The sequence below is a fragment of the Armigeres subalbatus genome, chromosome 2, assembly GCF_024139115.2.
Source record: "Armigeres subalbatus isolate Guangzhou_Male chromosome 2, GZ_Asu_2, whole genome shotgun sequence".
NCBI classification, from domain to species: Eukaryota; Metazoa; Arthropoda; class Insecta; order Diptera; family Culicidae; genus Armigeres; species Armigeres subalbatus.
The window spans coordinates 220416619-220442139 of record NC_085140.1 but is presented as its reverse complement, the minus strand read 5'-3'; the positions used below and the strand labels follow the sequence as shown (position 1 = coordinate 220442139).

The following is a 25521-nucleotide window of genomic DNA, read 5'->3' as shown; positions in this document are numbered from 1 at the left end:
GCAAAAATAGCAATTATGAAAGAAAAATTTTCCATAAAGAAATTAAAATGTTTCACGGAAAAAATACAAAATGTCCATAAATAAATCAATATTAGCAATAAACAATTATAAAATAAAAAAAATAAATATTTTTTTTCCATAAAAAATTAAAAATTTTCAACAAAATAATCAATAAAGAGCTATAAAAAAATAAGAAAATTTCCATAAAATATACAAGAAAGCAATAAAGCTGATGAACGCTTACACGAACTTTAAACGCTTTTAAAGATAGGGGTCATCTATGGAAAAAAGCACAGTTTGGTTGCTTTTTTATATTTCTTTTTGGAAATTTTCTTATCGTTTTATTCCTCTTTATTGATCATTTTGTGGAAAATTTTAATTTTTTATGGAAAAATATAGTTATTTAGTGGAAAATTTTGTAATTTTTTATTGCTAAATATTGATTTATTTATGAAAATTTTGTATTTTTTTTCGTGGAACATTTTGGTTATGGAAATTTTTTATGGAAAATTCTTCTTTTATAATTGCAATTTTTGCTTTTCCTGACCTCGACTTATTCGTTTGCACAGTATATCTGATAACCAATAGTGAGGCGCTCCTGTAAGAACAACATTCCATTTGCATCGGAAAACTGCTCGATCTGGCCGGTGATCACGGCCTTGTTTTGATGATTGGCGATTAAAATCTACCCCATTTATGATAGATGCACGACGAAGAAATAGATTCTTTATTGCCAGTAAACGCCTTCTCTGAGCAAGAAAACACGCTTGTTGAAACTGTTATTGATTGTGGGCTTCATCAATTTAACGATTTCTGCAATGTGAATGGGCGACTCCGTGATCTGGCATTTGTCAACGGAGAAAAAAATTTCGGGCTGCTCGAGCCACCGTTGCCATTGCTCCGTATCGATAATCATCACAAGCCTTTTGTGTTGACATTTGCAACCGCAGATAAGTGTAACGATGATTGGAATTCAGAAGACCCTTTAGATTTTGATTTTCGTCAATGTGACTTTGTATTGCTGAATGCATTAATTTCTGCCGTTCGCTGGGACGAATGTCTCTATGGGTGCAATATTAACGAGGCCGTAACAAATTTCTACCAACGAGTGTTTTCCATTGTCCGAGATGTAGTCCCGACGAAACAACGATGCCTACCTATGAGGAAAAGACAGCCTTGGTGGAACAGAGAGCTACAGCATCTCCGTAACCGTTTGCGTAAAGCTAGGAAGCGATATTTCCGTTCGAGGGATGAACAACGCAAAGTTGAGCTGCGTGACATAGAGAGCAAATACAACTCTTTGCATGCGCAATGCTTTAGCGGCTATATTCATCGCACGGAAGAAAACTTTAAACGAGATCCAACATCATTCTGGTCGTTCGTAAGAAGTCGTAAACAGACGAGCGGAATCCCTCAACGAATTAGTTACCACGAAGCTATTGCTGAAACAACCCTCGAATCAGCTAATTTGTTCTCGTCGTTCTTTCGAAGCGTGTTAAGTAATAACCGATCACCTTCGTCTGAAGAGTACTTGAGCAGTTTGCCTCGATACGAATTGAGTATACCGCCATTCAACTTTTCTCCGGAGGATGTGTCCAGCAAACTCCGAGGTATAAATGACTCCAAAGGTGCTGGACCCGATCGTCTACCACCGCTTTTCATCAAGAACTGTGCCGATTCACTTACTCTACCTGCGACTATTCTCTTTAATCGTTCTTTGACGGAAGGTATATTTCCTAGTGCATGGAAATCTGCTGACATCACTCCCGTACATAAAGCTGGCAGTTTGCACAACGTCGAAAATTACCGTGGAATCTCTATTTTGAGCTGTCTACCGAAGGTTTTTGAAAGCCTTACCCGAGTAGACGAAAATATCTCATTAATATCAAATGTTGATAAGATAGCAAAATGAGATATTGACATGATTGATATAAGAGATAAAAGATCAGACGACAATATCAATATTTTGCACTAAAATATCATGAGGAGATCTAGTTATGCTATTTGTAAGAAGTGATCAATATCATGTGCCATTAGTTTGTTCTTATTCATAGCATATCTTGATTTTTAAATGATATTTCGGTGCAAATATTGTTGCCTGTTCTTTTATCTCTTATATCAATCAAAACCATATCATGTTTTGTTATTCTGTTCATGGCTTCTGCCCGGGTATCCACGATGCGCTTTACCCACAAGTGCATCATATTATTTCGGAATTTCAACATGGATTCGTGAAGAAACGTTCTACCACTACCAACCTGATGACATACGTGACTTCATTGGTGAAATCGCTTGATTGGTGAAAGCGACAGCAAATCGATGCCATTTATATTGATTTTGCCAAAGCATTCGATAGAATGCCTCACTCTTTGGCAGTAGAAAAGCTGGACAAAATGGGTCTACCTAGCTGGTTGACGAGCTGGGTGCTTTTGTATCTTACGGAACGTAGCGCTTGCGTAATGCGTACGCATTGGCGAAACTAAGTCGGACTCTTTCCCTATAACATCTGGTGTGCCTCAAGGTAGTCATCTTGGCCCACTTCTTTTTGTATTGTTTGTCAACGATCTCTGCATTGCAATTAAATCTCCAAAGCTAATGTTTGCCGATGACTTAAAATTCTTTCGTGTAGTGTCATCACTTGCTGAGTGCTATGCTATCCAAGCCGACATTGACACATTACTGAACTGGTGTAAGTTGAACGAAATGGAAGTAAATGTCAAGAAGTGTAATGCGATTTCATTTTGTCGAACGAGGAATGCAACTGTTTTCAACTATACGATGTCATCTGCCAGCATCGCCCGAGTTAACACTGTCAAGGATCTTGGAGTACTACTGGATGAAAAACTCAATTTTGCTCAGCACATTGCAGTAACGACTGCAAAAGCATACGCAGTGCTTGGTTTCATAAAACGCAATACGCAGCAGTTCACCGACGTCTATAGTCTAAAGTCACTCTACTGTGCACTTGTACGGAGCATTCTTGAATATGGTGTGCTGGTCTGGGCACCATATCAGGCCGTTAACACCAACCGGATCGAATGAATTCAAAGAAATTTCCTTCGTTTCGCTCTTCGCCTCCTGCCATGGAATGATCCCGTTCGTTTGCCACCATATGAGCATCGTTGCGCCTTGGTACATCTGCCAACTTTGGCTAGCAGGAGGATTCTCCTGCAGCGCTTTTTCGTGTTTGAAATATTAAGCAGTAACTTCGACTGCTCGGAGCTTTTGAACAACATCGATCTCAAAGTTCCGGCTAGAAATACTCGACGTGCAGAGTTTCTTCGTGTTCCTGTTCATCATACTGTTTTCGGGCAAAATGACCCTTTCAACATTTGTTATCCTCGTTGTAACGAAGTGTCTGCGAAATTTGAATTCACTTTATCCAAGTAAATGTTTAGACATAATATTAGTTAGTAATTTTATCTGTCCGTGTTAACAGTTCGATGACTAGTAGAAATAAATAAATAAATAAAAAAAAGTGCTCATTTATTTTTGTTTCGTGGCAAATTCTTAATTAATGGAAATTTTGTTTATTTGTGTAAATTTTATATTTATTTATTGCTCATACCCTGATTTCTTTATTGACAATTTTCTAATTTTTAATGGCAAATTTCTAATTTTTTAGGGGGAGTTTTTATGTTAGTCAATTCTTAAAACCTAATCAAGTTTAGTTATCCTGAACGTTAAGCTATTGGTCAATTTTAAGGAATACGAGATGCTCAAGATTTTCCAAAACGTTGTGATTTCAGCTCACGGTATCTACAAGATCAACCAAGGCTTATGCAATGTCAATGTCACGTAAACCCAATTTTTATGAATACGAGATGTTTAAGGTACTCCAAAACGTTCTCAAGTTCAACTCAATTCAAAAAGGTTGAAATGGGCAAAATTTTGTCGAATACCAGTACCAGCCCCAATGGCATGCCCCTCAGACAATGAGTAACTTAAAATTTTTCTGTTTCGAAATGTCTAATTTTTCAATAGATAGATTAGTGTGTATACTTATCTTTTTCAAAACGGATTTGTGTGCATCTGTATAATAACCTTTAGCACCGAGAGTTGTTATCCGGGGCCCTCCTTAGCCGTGCAGTAAGACGTGCGGCTACAAAGCAAGACCATGCTGAGGGTGGCTGGGTTCGATTCCTGGTGTCGGTCTAGGCAATTTTCGGATTAAAAATTGTATCGACTTCCCTGAGCATAAAAGTATCATCGTGCTAGCCTCATGATAAACGAATGCAAAAATGGTAACCTGGCTTAAAAACCTCGCAGTTAATAACTATGGAAGTGCTTAATAAACACTACGCTGCGAGGCGGCTCTGTCCCAGTGTGGGGATGTAATGCCAATAAGAAGAAGAAGAAGCTGTTATCCTCATATCTTGATTTAACTGCAAATTTTCCACTCGGGGGCCCTCCTTAGCCGTGCGGTAAGACGCGCGGCTACAAAGCAAGACCATGCTGAGGGTGGCTGGGTTCGATTCCTGGTGCCGGTCTTGGCAATTTTCGGATTGGAAATTGTCTCGACTTCACTGGGCATAAAAGTATCATCACGTTAGCCTCATCAGATACGAATGCAAAACTGGTAACTTGGCTTAGAAACCTCGCAGTTAATAACTGTGGAAGTGCTTAATGAGCACTAAGCTGCGAGGCGGCTTTGTTCCAGTGTGGGGATGTAATGTCAATAAGAAGAAGAAGAAGAATTTTCCACTCCCGATTTAAAATATAAACTGCTGCAAATTTTTGCTCCATAATTATTTTTTCAGACATGTACTAAATTCAAAAATATGACAGGACGAACAAAAATCACATCCTTCTTAATCACTGCACACTATCCCAAATTTTTACGTTAAATCGGTATACATTTAGGTTAAAGAATTTTTCTTCCAACTTCCCTTTTCACTCATCCTTCTTCCTCTTCCTTCCTTTTTCTTCCATCTGGTTTCTTCTTATATATTCGTTCTTTTCTCTCTTTTTCATTTGTTCTTTCTTTTATTCCTTTTTTGTCGTTTTTCTTCTTTAATTTTCCCTCAGCTTGCTTCCTTCATATTTCTTCATTCTTGTTTTTTATTATTTCCATCCTTTACCTGTTTTCTTTTATCTTTCTTCCTTATTATTCAACTTCCTTTTCTTCTTTTTTATTTCATCTCTCTTGTGCATGAGCCCTTCTTCCAACATTTTTCTTCCCTCTTCCGTCTCTCTTCTACCTTATTTCTCCCTTCAATTCAGTCCATTCGTTCACTTATATTACACTGTTCATTCTCTGAACATTTTTTTTCCAATGATCGTCTCCTTATAATCAGGGATTGAACTTATCATTTCATTATCATTATTGGCTGAATAATAACTCATTCCAGAGGCAGAATTCCGAAAAGTGTTGTATGGTGGACTTCTAGCGCTATTTTCCCTCTACACTATATAATAACACTTATTATCATTTAGTATGTTAAGTGATACTAGCGCTTCACGCTGTTAATATTAAACATAGAGCAATGTACCCTTAGACAAAATTGAAGAGGGAAAATAGCGCTAGAAGTCCGCCATAAAACACTTTTCGGAACTCCGCCTCTGGAATGAATTATTGGCTGAATACTAAATAATAATGAAATGATAAGTTCAATCCCTGCTTATAATAGAGTACATGTCTACCAAATTTGGTTAAAATCGGTCCAGGGACTCAGAAGTAGTTAGCGAACATTCAAAAATACTTGAGCTCATTTGTTTTCATATAGGGGAACTGTTCCGTTTTCCATCTCACTGAACATATATTCATCTCATCGCAAAACAAAAACATGCAGCACCAATCTCGTCGATTCTTTTTGCTAATACGTGTGCTCACTGATGAATAAAAATACAAAAATAAGAAACAAACCAAATTCCTTTTCATTGCTTTGTTTTTGATGGGATGGAAATAGGAGCAATGGGATGAAGTGCCGAACCGTTCCCCTATTTTATATGCACCAAGTTTATCATTTCTATATAATCAGAAAGTGTTGAATCAATTTTCAATATTGTTGATGTAATTAAAGTAAGGCCCCAAAAATTCGATTCTTGATTTGTAATCTCAATTTTGTAACAAACCTTACAACATGAGGTTCTGATGTTCTATGCAGGTAATAGAATTTTTAAGATAACTTCCCTTTGCACTGCATACAATGATGGAGGAACTTATCTATGTGTCAGTTTTATGAGTTATCCGGTATTGAAAAAATTTATGGCCCCTTTTTGGGGCACCTTTACTTTCTGTGTCGATTTATATAATAATGTATTCATGCAAAAGCATACCGGAATCCAAAAATTCATTCACTCGCGGATTCAAAGGCACTCCACTCAATGCGGAAGCAACGCAAAACTGTCATTTTTATTATCTTTCGAAAGTTGAAATAAAAGGATTATAGTTGTGCGTTTCTTCCGCATTGAATGGTGTGTCCTTGAAAACGCGAGTAGATTTAAATATGGATTCCGGTAGGTTCGTCCTAAAAGGTAAATATATTGCTAAGTACACTTTGTTGTGGCAAATCAAATTAAGTTGTTGATGAAATATTGAACAAGCCGTAAATTTCATACTATTCAATATACTGGCCCCCTATGCTCCGAGCAGCATCATTAATTCTAACCAATAAAAACTACCATCACCTGTAACTTGTATTGCGGTTAGTTCACAACAATAGTACTTAATTTATCTTCCTGTGGTCTTCATCAAATGAACTATTTTGATGACAACTAGCAAAAACGCTCCCGATGCGATCTACTGGCGGCATTTCCATGTACCAAATGCACTTCCGCACGTAGTCATAAAGTGGCGCTGCCAGTGGAATCGGTGGAAAAGTTGGTTTTCGGAGAAAAAACGACTGTACAAGGAACGTGGTTTACCGCGATCGTTCTGGTAAAAGTATGATCCAGCAAGCTGGATGGAGAAGCGATTCAATTGCAGGTCCTGCAACTGCAGAACCAAGCTCGGCTACTGGGAATGGGCGAATAAATTATTGTCCATGTACGTACACTTGTCCGGTAGCCAAAACCAACCGACCAGCAGAGTGGCACGATTCGATACTCGCCCCGTGGACTGGCATGTGGAAATCCGCATGCAGAGGGACACAGAGCAGTTCTCTGTGCGCCAGGACGAATTTCGACGGCACAGATGGCACACGATTGTTCCTCTTTGGTGTTCTCATACCCCTTCCGGTCGAGCATATGCAAAACAGTGGTTATCTTCCTGGAGTACCGATTTTTCGTTGTGATCCCCGGGAAATGCCATTTTTTGCACTTCCATAAACAAAACATTTTAAACTGCGACGCACTGGGGATGAAAAATTTAACCGGATTTTTCCGCTTTAATTTTTTAATTTTGCCCGATTATGTTTCCGAGTGGACAACTGCCTATCGCAATTTCAAATTAAATTTAATTAAATTAATTATGTTTGGCTGATTATGCGAGTGCTGCTGGCTGCATTTGGCGTTTATTTATTTTGGCGTGCTGGTTTCTGCCATTGTGCACCGTCGCAATGGGGAAAATAAGTGGACCGACATTAAAATATATAAAAATGAATTAATATTAACATTGAATTAAAACATTGAAATTAATTAAATTTTCCCAACCGAATGCACCGAGCTGGGGCAAATATGACGGAAGAAAACTACCAATCGACCGCACTCGACAGTTTGCGGTTTCCAGGTCCAGCCACGTCCGCACAGCCTTCGGTAGAGAGATGGAGTAAATAAAAAATGCACACTTTAGCACCTTTGCCCTATCATTATTTAAAAATTTGTGTTTGCTCACCCGAAAAATGTCATTCAATTACATCAATGGGCACAAAATGGCTAATTTGGCTTTAATTCATTTAGGAACTTTCTTGTATGTATGTGAGGTCAGGTCCGGCCCATAATAGAATGAGAAATTTGCTGAGATTTTCAGAAAGAAGAGATTTCGTATAAATGGACACAATAAAAATTCTTTATAAAATCATAGTTCAGTAAGAATACAACTAGGAACAGGAGGGAAGAATGATAAAATTAAATCATGTAAATAAAAGCAAAAATGTATTTAATTTGTTAAGGGGTCATGCGCTAATTATGTACGGTCATATGGCGGTTGGTGGGATCTGTCATTGTCTTACGCTCAATATAGTAACTTCAATATAGTAAACATTGTATGAAAAAAAAAACTCACATGGGGGGTTGAAAATCACAAGAATATCTGATCTAATTATTTATCTGACTCTGCCAGGGTTGCAAATCAACTGATGATGATGCAGTACTTTTGCTGTACACAACAGGGTTGTCACGATTGGCAATGCATAGGGGAATTCACTACCAGGTGGCAGGATGATCACATGAAAAGTTCCAAAAAACCTTCCTTTTTTATTGCATACTTCACTTGGCAAACATCAGAACGACAGCTTAGAAACCTCACGATATACATAGTCCAATGTTGTTCACCACTCAATTTTGCCGAGTTACAAAGTAAGGAGATTTTCGGCAATGAGTTTCGTCAATGAACGCCGCCATGGATAGAGTTCCAAATGGCGACAGCAAGCTCTACATGATGGGTGATTTCAATACAAAGAACGAGTTGTTTGAAGAATTATGTGGCTACAGCGGTGGTCGAAGAATTCATTTACTTGGACTTAGGCAGCGAACTCTGCATTCCTTAATTATTAAATATTATTGACTCAGGCCAGAGTGCTCCATGCAGAACATAAAACTCGTCTGCATTCAGATCGTACCTGCTCGGGCTGCACGTAAGTAGCTCACCACGCAGTTTACAGAGGGTCCGAAATCGTCTTTAACCTGATCGATCTAGCGTGCTCGCTGCGCATCTCGCCTTGTTGTGCCTGTCGGATCGCTATTGAGAATCATTTTCACCGGTTATTGTCCGACATTCTGGATACATGCCAGGCCCACCGTATTTGCCCGATTTTCGCTTTGCAAATTATGGATAGTTCTCCCAACAGCTGAAGCAACTTGTGATTTATTCGCCTCCGTCATGCATGCCAATGTCTCCATGGCTTCCATGTGGGGTCCGCCCCGCCATAGATGGTACGAAAGCTCCAAGTGAGCGTTGCATCTTCTAGCTTTCGTATCCGTAGATAACTACCGACTCAATGAGCATATTCTACATAGTCAGTTTGGAACTGTGAGTGAACCCAAGTACACGATTTCTTCAAAAACCTCGATCCCGTCACTACCGATACATACTCGAGATGGGGGGCTCTCATTAGCTTCTTCCGATCATGTACTTTGTCTTGCACGTGACGAGTTGATGACTATCTCGATCCGCTCAGCTTCGCTTTTCAGTCTAATATAATTAGTAAGTTAGATATAGTTTTGATTTATCCGGAAACCCGTTTTGTGCATTAGCTGCCACAGCTGGTGTCGATCGATTGTATCATATGAGGCTTTGAAGTCGATAAATGGAGAATGTGGAGGCACGATGTGATGGCAGTATTTCTGCAATATCTGGTATATGGTTAAGAACAATCTGATTCGTGGTGGAACGTTCGTCTATGAATTCTGCCTGACACTGCCCACGAACTTCTGAAATTGGTGTGGCTACAGTTACAGAGTCGTCGGCGTTCAGCAATGTGATTGCTCGGTACGGGACACATGAGACATGGGACACACGAAACCTTCCATTTAGTCCTGCGGCAGAACGAGATCCAATCCAATTCTTGGTAATTAGGGTAAGACGGTATAATATGCCCCCCCCTAAGGCAACTCCTTGATAACTTTTTACTTTTCAACGCAATTTATGCAAACTTTGTGTTATTTGGTAGTCCAGAAAGTCGCAAATGCATTGCCCATGAGTAGTCATGTAAAAATATTACAGATAACACGTAATAAAGCTTTTTTGAAAAGTCGCGAAAAAATGGATTTTAACAAGTGCCTGGGCAATACGCCCCACCTTAGCCAAAGAGGTTTCATAGCCCTTCATTAGTATTTTATCAATCCCATAATAAAAAGGTTACAAATCCTTATGCACTTGACATTAAAAAACCAACATAGGTCCATTTAAGCAGGTGTGAATTACATTTCAATATTTCCCATACAATTTAGGAGCAACTGCTGCAGGCTCGCTGCGCTTGTGTCCAGTTGGTAAGGGCATATCGTCCTGCCTACACTGGGGCGTTTTGGCCAGTGTAACATGTTTTCGAAAATCGTTAAATTTTTGAAGATGGAAGCAATTTTATATCATATTAACCACTGAGAAAAGTAATTTTGTTGCCCAACTGAGTGTTCCAGTGCAAATTTTGCGGACAATATGCTAGCGTCGCTCCAGAATGTTGAGCAAACAAACATAAAAAGTTACATCAAAACTGTAACTTTTTGTATTTTGCTATTATTTTCATTGTGTAATACAAAAATACTTCCACATTCACATAGTATGATGGGTTTACAAATACTTATAGGTACCAACTGATTTTGACCCTTAATTAGTTATAGTTTTCTAGAAATCAAAGGGGACGTTTTGGCCTGGTGGGGCGCATTATACCGTCTTACCCTACCCAGCGTAGTGCTCTAGTCAGTGTCATACTTAAATTAATTTAAATAGTTCTCCTAGTGGCTCGTCAACCCCGCTTTGTTATTTTTCAGCCGACGAATTTCGCACTTCCACACTAGCAAATTTCCTGCAGCGCTTCGACGCCAAAGTGGCGGACATGTAATTCTTCGTAGATTATCCTGTCGCAGCCTGCGAATCCAGCAACTTGCAAATCCATGTTCCACCAAGCCTCCAATCGTGATCCTTAATTCGTCGTCTAGGTTGTTGCCAATTGTATCAGGTCGTATTTAATGTCGTTTGTAATGATTGTGTTGATAACTAACTCGATCCGCTTAGCTTCCCTTTCAGTCTGATATAATTAGTAAGTTGGATATAGTGTTGGTTTATCCGGAAGCCCGTTTTGTGCATTAGCTGCCATAGCTGGTGTCGGTCGATTGAATCATATGAGGCTTTGAAATCGATAAATGGAGAATGTCGGGGCACGATGTGTTAGCAGTATTTCTGCAATACCTGGCATATGGCGAACACTATCAAATAAAATTCATTGGAATGCCAGATAACATTAAAATTAGAAGCAAAGCTACTGATTAGTAATCCTATTAGGCCGATACAAACAGTAACAAACAATTGTCTAGGATTTTTGCTGTCCTAAAATAATGTTTTGAGGGGGCAACAAAAATAACTCGGATATTTCTGAGGATTTTCAAAACATTCTTTAGCCAGTCCGAGCACTTTTTTGATTTTTTTTTAATTAAATATTTATTTTTTATTAGGGGAACTGCTCTTTGAACTCATACCCTTCTTCTTCATTGGCATTACATCCCCACACTGGGACATTGCCGCCTCGCAGCTTAGTGCTCATTAAGCACTTCCACAGTTATTAACTGCGAGGTTTCTAAGCCAGGATACCATTTCTGCATTCGTATATCATGAGGCTAACACGATGATACTTTTATGCCCAGGGTAGTCGAGACAATTTCCAATCCGAAAATTGCCTAGACCGGCACCGGGAATCGAACCCAGCCACCCTCAGCATGGTCTTGCTTTGTAGCCGCGCGTCTTACCGCACGGCTAAGGAGGGCCCCTTGAACTCATACCCATGTGCCCAAATCAATACTAATCGAAAACAAAGAGTTGGTAAGTTGTTTTATTTCTCATTTTTGTGATATTTTCAGCAGTAAGTACGCCTGATAACAACAAAACACGACACAAATTGAGCCTGAATAGCCTGTTTTGCGAATGTTATTGATAAAGGAGCATGTTATTAATAATGGAACAGATACCCTATCTCCCCCTTGACTTTTCGGAGACCAGTAAGACATAATTCAAACTAAATATTCGAAACGGCCTTATAAGGAAACCAAATAGGAAAATAGATACTTTGGTCAAGGAAGGGATCGCATATGACATAACCGAATTTCAAACAGCTCGAAAAAATCATGAGTTATCCTTTTTCGAACACGTTGTTTCAAGTAACATCTCGGTATGATCCGGTGCGACGCATTATTAGCGTCAACTCAGAAGACAATTGACAATTGAAGCAGATCATAGCTGACCCCGTGTTATGCGCGCAAATGTTGGATCAATTATTTCATGTTATCTTTGATATCATGACTTTTTCGTATCCTTCGGCATTAAATATAATGCAAAATTATTCAAAATATGAAATACTGTCCGGCGTGGTAACATGAGAATGCAACAAAAATTGTGAAAATTCGATGCAATGCTCCTATCTGATCTATTATTTTTTATTTCGTTTATAAACAGGAAAATACTTCGCTAAAGGATGTCGAGTAATGATGAGTATAAAATTATTCAAATGCCACGTGTTACGACTTTATGTTTGCTTGAGACTATTTTGAAGACACAAAAGACGAAAATACGTAGAAGCATTTTTTATGAGAATATCCATAAATTACGTAACGCTTAGGAAGGAGGGGAAGTTGTCTGAAGTGTGACAAAAATTTTTAGATGCTTCATATAAAAAGTGGGGCTGAAAATTTACATTTTTTCCTTTACGTAATTAATGGATCTTCCCTAATGTAAGTAGAAAATTGAATATAAATCAAAATAATCATACAGGAACCGTAGCAAATAGCAGAGTAGATATGTGTCAGTAAATCCATAGTTGGTCAGCAGCTTATTATTATATAATGTTGAGTCTAGTGCCGGCTCTGGTGTGTTCAAATAGACAGTCGCATAAAAAACTCACCTACAGTACAGCGATTTCAAATTACAGCTGAAATGTTTTGTCCAGATGCGTGCCCATCTCGTCTCCCGCTACAGGATACAATGCTCACTCAGCTATAATGCACATATAAAATATATGAATTAAAATACATTTTTGTGCTTCCACTTCAGCAATAATTATATTTCAATTTCACAAACAATACAAATATAATTTCGTACCTCCGAGTGGACCGGCACCGGAAAGCGGAAAAACACATCGCACATGCACAGAAATAAAAACAGCAGTTGGGTTTTTTTCCACGCATTTTTCATTCCACCCAGAAGCTTCTGCCGCAGCGAGATCGGAAAATTTAAATAATGATGTGATCGAATTATAATAATGCAATAATAAATAAATGAAATCCTCCGGCAGAATGGCAGATCGAAGGTAAAACATTTACATTTCCTTTTGTTTCGGGCTGCAGGATTTTGCCAATTGATTTGTTGATATTTGGCATGGCATGAAATGTTCAGCATGGCTGTGCTGTTTAATCCTGGCGCCTCAATTATATTTCATTTAAAGTGTGCTTTGGCTGCAATCGGATATAAGAAGGTGTGGGTATACTGACCTCCTAAGAATATGTCCTGCTCAATTTGACATACATACAACTGTTCTGCTTCATTGTAAACTGTTTCTATAGAATATATGTATTATTATACAACAAAATTCAACTGAAGGAAATTTCAAATAAAATACAGATTAATCCATCTAGAGGAATTGGTGCCTTTCTCAAGCATTAGTTCTTCTTCTTCAATGGCCCTACATTCCCACTGGAACTTGGTCTATTCTTCAACTTCTATTAGCATTGCCTCAGTAATTAATTGAAAGCTCGCATAACTTTGCCAAAAGACCTAAGTAACACTCTTTTCATGAAATAATTTGATATTACAATCAACAGACTAATATGGCTATATGAAAGCTTTTAATTGCAGTACTCAAAGGGGGCCCTCCTTAGCCGTGCGGTAAGACGCGCGGCTAAAAAGCAAGACCATGCTGAGGGTGGCTGGGTTCGATTCCCGGTGCCGGTCTAGGCAATTTTCGGATTGGAAATTGTCTCGACTTCCCTGGGCATAAAAGTATCATCGTGTTAGCCTCATGATATACGAATGCAGAAATGGTAACTTGGCTTAGAAACCTCGCAGTTAATAACTGTGGAAGTGCTTAATGAACACCAAGCTGCGAGGCGGCTCTGTCCCAGTGTGGGGATGTAATGTCAATAAGAAGAAGACTCAAAGAAATTCACGAAAAAAAGTTACTTAGGTCCTTTTGAAAAGTTAAGCGAGAAAGCTTTTCAATGCCCGCCATTGTATGGGATACACTGTGCCGAGGGAGTCGAGAATGTTTTTTTTTCTATGCTGCTACTTAGTTAATTTTAAATAGGAAAGATGGGTAAGAAATTCCCGTCGAATGCCACTTATTGAGAGCAAATTAGTTGTGGGTAGCTGAATAAAATGAGTGAGAATTTTATAACACACACACGGACATCACCTCGTTTTGCTAATTGATTTGGTGTCCCTGAATCTATTTCGTCAAGCAAATGTACATACAAGGTTTACAATGTTTTACTTTTTCATGCGTTTTTCTATTCAATATTGTAAAGGTTCTAATTAGAGGTGTGCGCCGATGCGAAAATCGGCGGCGGCGGCGGCATTTTCGGCATCACACCGGAAACATTTCAGTCGGTGGCGAGAGCCGTGTGAATCAGCGTGGAGATTTTTTTACGTTCGTTTTTCTAATATTTTTTCTGCGTTTTCCAGGATGTATTCGAAATTTCAACGGAAGAATCTTTTGAATTTCGTTGGAAAAATCTGATAAACTTCTCCCGAAAATTCTCTGAGCTTCTCAAAAATATTCATTTGAAAATTATTTTCGGATTTTACATGTCAACTACATTAAAGTTTTGAGAATTCTTTGGAATTTCCAAGGAAGCACTTTTTTGGAATTTCTGTGGGAAATTGTTTGGAATTTACATGAAAAGTTCTTCATAATTTTCACGAAGAATTGTTTCAAGTTTCTACAGGAAAATTCATTCGAAATTTACACAGAGAATTCTTCAGATTTTTCGTGGGAGATTGTTCAAAATGCGAACATCAACAAAAAAATTGGATTTCATTGGCAAATTATTCGAAATTTTCATAGGAAATTCATTGTAATTTGCACGGGATTTTCTTAATTTTCTATGAAAAATTCTTAGGAATTTCCATGCATTTAACGAAATTTTAACTAAATTGTTTACAATTTATACGTGTTTATTTTTTATTTTTATGGAAAACTGATTGGTATTTCAACGAAAAAAAAATCGTAATTTTGAAGGAATTTCTTTGTGTTGTCCATATGAAATTCTTCGGAAGTTCAATGGAAATTATTAAAAATGAAGGCTCGTTTGGCCGAAAATCATTTGCCGGAGAGTCATTTGTCGTCGTTAATTACGGAAGTATTCATGGGGGGAGGGGGGTCTTTCATTTTCTTGAGTTCCATATAAAAAAAGAATAATTTGTTTGGGAAGAATTTTACATGGGTGGGGAGGGGGGCTTGAAAAACCCGGAAAATGTGCTTACGTAATTAGTGTACGACCACTTAGTAGAAAATCATCAAGCCGAATTGCCTTGATGATCGTCAAAGCGACATACGACCGTGTTGGTAATTTGGCCGGAAAAGCCTCTTCCCTAACACGTCGTTTGGCTGACTGGTTGTTTGGCCGAATCTATATAATAACAATGAAATCGTCTGTGTTCGTATCCGCATAACTCGAAAACGGCTGGATGGATTTTCTTCATTTCTTCAGCAGTTACATTCGTTATAGTTTCCGACGGGTTTATATGATATTTCCTTATGCGAAAATTACGATAAAAGTTGAGTAAAGCGTGGAAAGGAAAAATAAAGGATTGTATGGAAATTTTGCATGGGCAGTTCACAACGCGCATTTTCGCCTACTATGCAGGACAACGTCTGCCGGGTCGACTAATATTTTATAAGGCGGAAATGTCATTCGGCCGGAATGGTTGTTTGACAGAAAGGGCCATTTGATCAAAATTTCATTTGGTTCAACGACCAAATGTTGATTACCTGTTTGGAAAATAACATTTTCGGCCGAATGGCCTTTCTGTCAAACGACAATTTCGGCAAAAAAAACCTTTTTGGCCAAACGTCTTTTTCGGCTGAATGGCTAGTTGGACGAACGATTTTCAACCGTATGTTCATCTCGGCTATATAAAATTTTCGGCTAGATGGGTTTTTGCCTAAATGTTTGTTCGGCTAAATGACCCTATTTATCGTCTGGCCGGAAGTCATTCGGCGAAAATTCATTTATTCATATGCCACTTGGTTGAATAACACGTTAGGCCGGAAGTCATCTAGCCAAATCCCATAAGGCCGAAACAAACGTTTGTCCAAAACGGTATTAGGTCGAAAATGGTTTGACCAAAAATGACAGCCGACAGCGAAGTTCATTTGGCTGAAAATGTTATTTCGCCGAAATGGTTGTTTGGCCGGAAAAGTCTGTTGGTCGAATAGATCATTTGGCCGAAAATGTCGTTTGGTAGAAATCGTCGTATGGCAGAAAGAGCCATTTGGCTCGAATATGTCTTTTCTGCAAAACAACTATTTTGGCCAAATGGCGTTTTCTGTCAAATGACCTATCCGGCTGAACAGCTTTTTTGGGAGGATGGCCAATTCAGCAGAACGACATTTTCGGCCGAATGCCCATCTTACCCAAATGACCTTTTCTGCTACACGACCATTTCAGCCAATTGAGCTATTTCTCCAGCTGTTTTTTTTTTAAACCAAAGGAACTGTTTGACCAAATGATTTTCGGCAAAATAATTTAAGACTAGATGGGCTTCAGCCAAATGGTTTGTTTGGTCAAACAACATATTAGGCCAAACAACTTTCAGCCTTAGCTACAAACAATTTTAGCGTTATAAGCTATAGAGGACTGTTTTTGGTCATATAAGTGCTTTGTTCACCTTCATTTGTTTTCGACTTTTTGCCAAAAGACTCTTCTTCGCGTTTGCTCGTGTTTTCTATCGGTTGCAGAACGATCGCACGATCATCGAAATGTTTAGTACTTCTTTGTGCTGGTGAGTAAATGACTTTGGCATAACAACATAATTATTTAGTCGCTTATCACAGCGACTTTCTGTAGACTACCTTCTCATCTAACCAACTATCCCTTTTCCGTGTCGAACTAGTTTTCTTCTCCTAATCCTAATTGACTGTGAGGACGTGGCCGGCATGAGACTCAAAAGGACATGTACAGTGAGTATAGTTTTATTATCCCAAGAAGGCTATTCAATTGGTGACCTGTGCATATTTGTTGTTTCTCGGCCAATCACAACTAACAACTATGAAGTGTACAGTCAATCAAGCTAAGCTAAAGCCAACAATGTTGAAACCCGAAGTCTGAAGCCGAAATCCACTTTTCCATTCGTTTTTGTACCAAGTTACTCGGCAATTCATTTTCAGCCTAGTCAATCAAGACAAAAAGGGTTTGTTGAAAAAAAAGTTGAAAAACAGTTGAGAAAAACGCTGCTATGAACGAAATCCTGGTCGAGCTTCTCAAACACGGAGGTGAGCAGCTGCATCAATTGATCCACCACATTATCCACAACTTGCAGACTCACAATCTGTTAATTGATTTCAAAGCAGCGTACGATTCAGTGAAAAGAAATGAGCTGTGGCAGATAATGTCCGAACATGGGCTTCCGGCGAAACTGATTAGGCTGACATGGACATTAAAAGAGGCGGACCGTAGACCTTTTTTTTATTGAAAAACGCTGCGTACAATACCATGCGGGACCGAAATCCGTACATCTCATGAGATATCAATAAATTAAAGGGGGTTAAAGGTAATTAATGTAGAAAAAAATATCTTATCCTGTTCAGGTACTTGACAGTAAGCTTTTAGGGCATAGAAATGGAAAGAAGGCTTTGAAATTAAAACAACAAAAATCAAAAACAAACCACCACCACCCAAACGCGGAGTTTTTGCCGCCATTTTGATTTCGGGTAGAGCATAATTGCACCAAAAGTAAATGTGTTTTAATTGCTAATTGCGAATCATTACATAAGATAAGCGGAATACACATCGAAGGGATCGCTTCTCAAGGTGCATATTGAACTATTTACAGTGGTAGTTAAGTCAATCAGACTGCTTCAATTCAAATATTTAGTTAAAAAATAGCTGTACGGATTTTGATCCATTGATCCATTGATTCGAGCTAGCAAAGATGTTTTGGCTCGGTTCGGGTGCTGACAAAATAAATAATTGTTTGACAATATGGGTTGCTGAGTTTGATTTGTGAATTTTTAATATTCTATACTACCGCAACTATAGGAACACCCAGGACTATTGTAATTTTAACCCCAGTCATTTTATTGCGCAAATTATTTTAACCTTTAAATTTAAAGCAAAAAATTTGTTTATGGTATGTTATACGTTCTTATCTTGACTTCCTAAAAAAGTATTGGGAGTTGATTCAACTTATTCCCTGTTTCCATCACATGCGCCTCAAAGCAGTAAATACTCACAGAGATGATGGACGGTAAATGTGCGCTTGATGGAGTAGAACACTTCTTCAGCTTATCCTCGCTCGTCGTTGTCGATCCTGTAGAGCACCTATGAGGGTATTAAAGAACCGCAGCATATGCGCCTCCGTACAATTTACCGCAAATAAAAAGTACTCAACTGTCCTAGCCAATGAAGAGCAAGCGAGTACGACTGCTCGGCATGAGGACCGACACGAGCAAAACACTCACCGCCTCTAGTATCGTTGAGATTTTTTGTTCCAGTAATGCGCCCTGGGAAAAAGATGATGTGGCACAAGTTCAACCGTGTAAGTGGGGTTCCTTTTCCCATTTTTTTTGTTCGGTTTGATACTGCACGAGTCGAGTCGTTGCCGACGGTTGGTCGCCCCTTTTGACTGGGAGACCTTCCGAAACCAACATGAGCGCAATTCACCCATGTACTTACTGTTGGTGCGATATCGTATGCATATGGTGCGACTGAGGTGAATATGCTCAATGACAGGGCGAAGGATTTTTTATGAATTTTTTATGACAAAAGAAAGTAGATGAAGCCAAATGAATGTGAGTAATTTGGCTTAATGGGATTTCTCTTATAAATCACGCACTCGGAAATTTGTGTAAATTATATGACGTGTGCGGCATACTCTCAACTTTCCGGTTTTACGAGTGTTTGCTTTAGTACTTTATGGGATTTGTTTACGGATAACAAGGACGTGTTTAAATAAATTACACAGAATCCTGTACAGCAGAGGTTCACTTGAACATTTTTGCTTATTTGACGTTCCACAAATTCCTAAGCTCATTGGGCTTAAGAAATGTTGTTGGTTTTATAATAGTATCTAAAGAATTATTGATGTGCTGCATGATAAAATTGTCAGTATAACTACGTTATAGTGCTATAATGAAACCAAAATCACACATTGAGTGAAAGACATTACTATAGCTTAAGGACCTTATAGGACCTTTTCTATATGGCATTCAAAAACGAAAATGCTTTACAGACTCCGAGCTACACTCTGAAGATAACTTAAAACAAAATGGATTATTACTGGCAACATCGCTTCCAATCTTTATGGTTGGGATACATATTGTGGGATGCACCACTCACTGCTTTGGGAACCAACCTTCGACATATTCGGCTCAGCCTAAATTCATTGCAAAAATCCTCTACGAATCTAAAACGAAAGTTACTCCAAAGTTTGCAACTTTCTGACGATAAAGTCGATTTGATTGAGTGGTTAAGCCTCTGGTTAATAGCTTGTCAGCAAGTGAGCTGTAATTAGACCATACCCACTTGTTGCATTCCATCCAGCGCCGCATCATCGGGGGCAAACTTCGACTTCAGACTGGAGCACACATTCACGAGCGCACCGCCAGCGCCAGCAGTAAGAGAGAAGTTTCGGATCAGAAAACATCCTGTTGCTTCCTGCTGCAAGTCGATGAGGCCCGGCTGCAAGATTAATGCCGCACATAAAAACAGAACATTAAACCAAGAACGACCGAATAAAATAATTGTAATAAATCTAATGGTTGGTGAGGAGCGATGTTCTGTGTATTGTTTGGGCAGGTTCAGGCGCATCTCGGAAATCTGGATGGATCCCCACAATGATGCACTTGACGCAGAAATATGACGAGGCGCTCGTAAAGTGTTTGATGGACTATTTATTTTCCTTTTTGGTGTTATTTGAGTTTTAGTTCCATGAATGGAACCTTCCTTCTGGCTCGAATTTTGATGATGTTGTTAAACTGAACGACCCAATGTTGATTTTTGCGCTTGTCATTAGTTCATTAGTGGTACAAATTTGCGTTTTAATTGATAATAATATATTTGCATGTTTTATTCGCTTCATGGTGTGTTAGTATTATATTTGTTTTTTAACCACATACCATCAAGATGGTCCTCAGCAGATATTAGTTGAACACTTTATATTGATTGATATCACATACAATTTTAGATCCGCTAGCTTGATAAGAGATTTGTACAAGTTGTTAATTTATGTTTGAGTGATCTTTCGTAGTCCGTCCAGTTATTTGGTTTCGCTGACGACATTGATATCATGGCACGTAACTTTGAGAGGATGGAGGAAGCCTACATCAGACTGAAAAGCAAAGCTAAATGGATTGGACTAGTCATCAACACGTCGAAGACGAAGTACATGATAGGACGAGGCCCAAGAGAGGTCAATGTAAGCCACCCACCACGAGTTTCTATCGGTGGTGACGAAATCGAGGTGGTTTATGAATTCGTGTACTTGGGCTCACTGGTGACCGCCGATAACGATACCAGCAGAGAAATTTGGAGACGCATCATGACAGGAAATCGTACGTACTTTGGACTCCGCAAAACGCTCCTACCGAATAGAGTTCGCCGCCGTACCAAACTGACAATCTACAAAACGCTTCTTAGACCGGTAATTCTCTACGGACACGAGACCTGGACGATGCTCGTGGAGGACCAACGCGCACTTGGAGTTTTCGAAAGGAAAGTGCTGCGTACCATCTATGGTGGGGTGCAGATGGCGGACGGTACGTGGAGGAGGCGAATGAACCACGAGTTGCATCAGCTGTTGGGAGAACCATCCATCGTTCACACCGCGAAAATCGGACGACTGCGGTGGGCCGGGCACGTAGCCAGAATGTCGGACAGTAACCCGGTGAAAATGGTTCTCGACAACGATCCGACGGGCACAATAAGGCGAGGTGCGCAGCGCGCAAGGTGGATCGATCAGGTGGAAGATGACTTGCGGACCCTCCGCAGACTGCGTGGTTGGCGAAGTGCAGCCCTTGATCGAGCTGAATGGAGAAGACTTTAATGTATTGCACAGGCCACTACGGCCTAAGTCTGGTAATAAATAAAAGACCTTTCGTAGAATAATTTCTAATTTGTCGGCCAAATTCTGGATGAAGATGCATGTATTGTACAATCAATGAAATTAACTTGAGCTTGGTCATCAAAAGAATCCATAAGCACCAGATACATCTGGTCCATCGAAAAATCGCCATCAAAATCTAGATCGAAACCGTGAAGAGACGGAGCAACTGCACCACGCTAATTACGTACGAAAGTGTGAGGTAATCCATAGGTGGCGGCAGCACTATGAAGAGCATCTGAATGGTGATGTGGCGACAACGATTGCGGTATGGTGATGAATCTTGGAGCACGCGCGGGGGCATACGCTTTCCTGCTCTGGATCTCCAGGAGATCCAGGAGGAGATTAGTCCGCTGAAATCAAAACAGCCCCTGTGATTGACCAACTACTAGTTGAGAACTAATAAAACACGGTGCTTCTTCTACTTCTTCTCATTGGCATGATATCCCCCACTGGGATATTGCCGCCTCGCAGCTTAGTATTTTCTAAGCACTTCCACGTTTCTAAGCCAGTTACCATTTTTGCATTTCGTATTTCATGAGGCTAACGCGATGATACTTTTATGCCCAGGGTAGTCGAGACAATTACCATACCGGCACCGGGAATCGAACCCAGCCACCCAGCATGGTTTTGCTTTGTAACCGCACATCTTACCTCTAGGCTTCGAGGGCCCCGGTGTTGTCTTGGGTAATTACAAATATTTGAGACGATGAGGTTCGACCGTAGGATAGGAATGCATGGAAAGTTTCGTGTGTACCATCATCAAGAAGGGCGACAAGCTGGATTGTAGCAACTACCACGCAACCGCATTGCTGAACGCCGTCTACAAAGTATTCTACCTAATTGTATATCCTCGACTAGTACCAATTGTAATGAAGCTCGTGGGGCAGTACCGGGCGGAATTCATGGGTGAATGCTCTACCATGAGCTACCTATTCACGGGGAGCCGCGAATTCAACGAGTCAACCCGGACCACCTATGGCAGCACGAGCACGAATTTTCGGATTTCGTGCCTGCTATTTATCGCTTTGGGGTCATATGAAAAGTAGGAATCCACACGTGATACGACTTCAAAGAAGTTGGCAGGGAATCGTACGCTCTTTGGACGCTCCGCTCGACTAAAATTGTGCGCTGTACTAAACTACGGACATCTACGGACATGAGGCCAGTCCGAGGCTCGTGATAATCCAATGAGTTTTCAAAAAAAACTGGTACAAGAAGGCGAGCAGGTGATTGCCGATTTGCGAACCTTCTGTATACTTAATGGTTGGCGCCATGGACCGAGCTGAATGGTGATAACATTTTTGTACTGCAGAAGCTACTCCCTGGTCAGATTGAATGATATTAACAACTGTTTCGCCAAAAGCGCGACTAGCGTGTACTACGAAACCCTAACACTGCAAGATATTGAAGCAGTTATCCAAAGCATAAAGTCCATTAACCCTCCCGTAGTCGATCGCACACAAGCAAAGATGCATGAGGCTTACTCCATGCTATTCGCACAAATGTTTCATGATCTATATCACAATATTAAGGACTTTCTGATAGGGTAGATCTGACAGTGTGCTTGATACAACTGTCAAGATTATGTTGTTACTGTAAATTGATCTCTCTGTGTTGAGTCAAATTACTATTAAAAGTTATAAAAAAGTAGAAGATATGCACGACTTTTCGCCAACGGCATGCAGGATTCCGCACTGGAATATCATGTTTGGAATATATTGTCACGCTCCATATCATATTTCAACAGTTCCTTTCTGGTATTAATTGACTACGAAGAAGTTTTCGACAATCTGAACAAGGCTTTTACACACAGAGACTTGTCCTTGTCAAATTCCTCCAACTTTCAATATCTTGACAGTAAGATGGCGGCACTAAAATCAACGGGTTAAGGACAAAAGGTGGAGAGACAAATGGTCAAAAGGCGAAAGGTCGTGTGACAAAAGCTCGAGAAACAAAAGGTATAAGGGACAAATTGTCGATTGTTTCTTTCATCCTTATTCTTCCTTCTTTCTTCCTTCGTTTTTTCCTGCTTCTTCGTTCCTTCTTTCGTCTTCCTTGTCACTTTTTCTTTCTTTCTTCCTCCTTTATCTTTCTTTCTTGTTTATTCTTCCTTCCTCATTTTTATAGTACATACCAAATTCTATTATCGAGGTCTTCACTACTGCTCGGGGATAGGTATAATAAGCAAAATAATATATAAAAAAGTTTCTAGGAACACATTGCCCCATGTAATATCAAATATTCGCTCAACATAGTTAACTTATCAATCAAAAGCTGATATCAGGTCATGATATAAGTATGTAAGGGTGTTGAGATATTTTACATTTCCACTAAAAAAATCCACTTCAAAAATAAACTTTTTACATGTTGGAAATATGCTGTTTTGACCTCTCTAATGTGATTTATCGTAGCACATGCATGAGAAAAACATCATCACCGTTAGTAACAAAAGGTTCAGAAAATTAGAAGTTATTTTTATTGAATGTCTCCACCTGTCACTACGAGTTTAAGAAATGTATTGAAAATAAATTATAAACACATTTTTTGTTAAATATATGTTAAATAAATTGCATATGCACAGCCAAGATATTTAATAAAAAATGATTTTCGTACGCCCGAGTTGCCGAATATTATGCAATTGATTGTATAAACACATATTTTTTTCGGAAAAAATGGTTAAATTAAAACATACAGGAATAAATTGTATTGTTTAGCTATACGGAAAATAAAATGTTTAAGAAAAGCTACACTATTCCAAAATTTAACAAAGACGTTTTCGCCAAACCACGACAAAAAAATAACTACATTTTTTCAACAAATTAAAAAGTCCTGATTTGAATCTTGACAGATGGAGGTAAACCCAAACAAATACCTTTATTATTTTTTTAGTAGTAACACTTTAAAAGTTTACAACTTATTTTCGATACAGTCCTTAGTACTATTCCATTTAATTCCACTACATTGCAATCTTTACAGATGTGCATTTCGGCCTCAACTGTTAGTCCATCGAGACACTGAAGACGGCCTTACAGCTAAGGTCAAAATACGTATCGGTAGGGGAGACTGGGTAGACTTGATCCTCTTTTCTGATTTCCGATGTATCACAGCCCAAAATAAATAAACATAAGCAATTTCCACACAGACTCTCTAAGAAATATAGTATTTAACTTTACTGATGTATGACAGTCCTTTGATTATTGTTGTTATTGATACACAATCGATTTTTTGGACTGCTGCTGAAAATCGACTTTTAAAATATTCGGAGGAAATTGATCCCTCTCCAAGAACTTGCTTTGATTGAACTAGTAGAAAGGTGCCCTCAAATTTTTTTTGAATATTTTTCCTTCGTAGCGCAATTTACGAATTGCTGTGCGTATACATGAACGATTTTTGTTATTGAATTCGACAGCACATGCAATTTTAAAATTTGGGGAGCCTTGATCCCCTTTCTATGATATCTAAGCAATAAATAATTTTTCCTGCCAACGCTTCATCAAATCTGTCAAATCTACAAAAAATTAGAAGCCAGATTTACAGGGGATGTCCAAAATAACTGGGATAGGCAAATTTTGGGCATAATTAGATGTGTTGTAACTATGTCAATTATTATCCGATTTTGACAATTCAGAGATGCCTGAACTAGAAATTTAATGTAATTTCACCATATGTCCATGGAATTGATCATGGTCATCGGATACCGAAGATATTCCGAGTTTTTCTAAGGTAGGTTCAGAATCGTGAATTTGTGGTGAGTATTAGGATAAGTTATAGTTGAAAACAGAATAATATTAGTAACCATAAATAAAGTAGGGCTCTTTCTGATTGGAACCATATGTTGAAATTCGAAATCGGACCAGGATCAAGTGAGATATGGCCATTTGTTTAGAATCGGTGCCAATCGGGAGTTTTAAAAGGGACCAGGCCACAAATTCATTTGAATCAAGCTTTTTGACCGATCTTCCATTATGATTACATTCCAAAAGTCTTCTGATACGTCAATAATGAAAAACCAATTAAAAAGACGGATCCTAAAGTCGCTGGGGTGCCCCCGGGGAACCTGTAGAAGGGGACATTTCAGTTTTAGCGCCAAAACTGGTCATTCGACGGTTCGTTTTTCATGGTTTTCTATCAGGAAGCGAGGTATGAATATAAAATGGACCACTGATGGCTTTGACCGCTTCCGGGACCTACGGATTGTCCCCGGGGAACCTGTAGAAGGGGACATTTAAGTTTTAGCGCCAAAACTGGTCATTCGACGGTTCGTTTTTCATGGTTTTCTTTCAGGAAGCGAGGTATGAATATAAAATGGACCACTGACGGCTTTGACCGCTACCGGGACCTACGGATTGTCCCCGGGGAACCTGTAGAAGGGGACATTTCAGTTTTAGCGCCAAAAC

At 39.2% G+C, this 25521-nt stretch overlaps 1 protein-coding gene across 1 annotated transcript in view; it reads right to left on the bottom strand.

The window, feature by feature from the left end:
- LOC134209560 (homeobox protein caupolican-like) overlaps nucleotides 1–25521 on the bottom strand; it is a 304371-nt gene that overhangs the window by 64084 nt on the left and 214766 nt on the right. The gene's annotated exons all lie outside the window — the stretch shown is intronic.